Consider the following 1,416-nt stretch of genomic DNA (forward strand, 5'->3'; position numbering starts at 1 on the left):
CGCCCCCGGGCCGCTGCCGTGGACGCGGGCCGTTCCGCCGGCTGCAACACAAACACGCGTCACGAGGTGCAGGTGGCGGTGGCCAGCGAGATCAGGGGGGCGATGGAGTGAGACAGATGTGACAAAACCACCTCTCTCCCTCTCTCTGCCTCTCTCTCCCTCTCTCTCCGTCTCTCTTTCATACTCTCCCCACCCCCTCCCTTCCATCTCTTTCTCTCTCCCTCTTTCTCTCATGACAGGTCGTCGTGGATCGCGGTGCTCCGCGGGGCGCCCCGTCCGGTCTGGCGCGCCCGACAGGCCGACCGGGAGAACGACTTTACCTTTCAAAATGCAAACGCCTGGGCGCTGCGGCTCGGCTCTCGGCTCTGCCCGGCTCGGCTCAGCTCGGCTCGAGTCGCCATCGGGAAAGGCGTCGCAATGGTTTTTATGGCTGTTGATAGGTCGGCTCTTGCGCCTCCAGTTAGTTGACCTGCTTATCGTGCGCCACACCCGGCCACGGCTAAGATATATTGGGATTATAAACAATAATTGTTACTCACTGTTGCCATGCTCGTTGGTTGTGTGTGTGTGTGTGAGAGAGAGAGAGAGAGAGAGTGAGTGAGTGAGTGAGTGAGAGAGATAATTTTAATAATAATCATTTGTTTTACTTTTTTTTACTACCCCAACGGCGAGGGTTCAATCATGATTAAAAGCGTTTGTATCGGAGAGTTCGCTTACCAGAGTCTCGTCGGCCGTTGAGGAATAAAGAATAAGAGAGGAAAAAAAACGTGTGATTTCTCGCAGGCGGCGGGCGGAGTGCCCTAATCAGAGAGTTATTACAAGAACTGCTCGCAGAGCCGCGCTGCTGCTCGCGACCCTGGTGGCGGTGAAAGGCAGGGAAGGGGATAAAGTAATGATTCATTAGGTTCTGATAGGGCGATGTGGGGCTGGAAATGGGAGGCCCCCCCCCCCCCCACGAAAAAAAGCAGCGGGGATGCAAAGCGATTAAAAAGAATTCCACGACTCGTCCTTGTGGCTGCGCGGCACGACAGTCTTATCTTGATACGACTGCTGCACTGTCCGCCCGCGCACGCCGCCCTTCTTTCTCTCGCAGTCCCTTCATTTATTCTTTTCGGTTCGGAGCCGAGGACGTCGATCCCGAGCTCAGAATGTGGAAAGAAGGCAGGAGGAAGGAACGCCGACGCAAGTCTGTTTGTTCCATGAAGAGGTGTGGTCACCCTTTAAAGTGGCGCCCCCCAACGCCACTCTGAGGTCGAGCCGGTCGGGCCAGCCGGCCGGTCCGTGGCCAGGCGCCGTGTCGTTACATTTTAGAGAACCGCGCCCGCGGGCTGGGCTCGAGGGCGAGCGCAGATCAGCCGGTTCCGATACGCCGCGCTTACGAACGGAGTGGGGGGAGGAGGAAGGGGAGGGGAGGGG

The sequence above is a fragment of the Frankliniella occidentalis genome, unplaced genomic scaffold (genome assembly GCF_000697945.3).
Source record: "Frankliniella occidentalis isolate FOCC.00 unplaced genomic scaffold, Focc_3.1 Scaffold201, whole genome shotgun sequence".
NCBI lineage: Eukaryota > Metazoa > Arthropoda > Insecta > Thysanoptera > Thripidae > Frankliniella > Frankliniella occidentalis.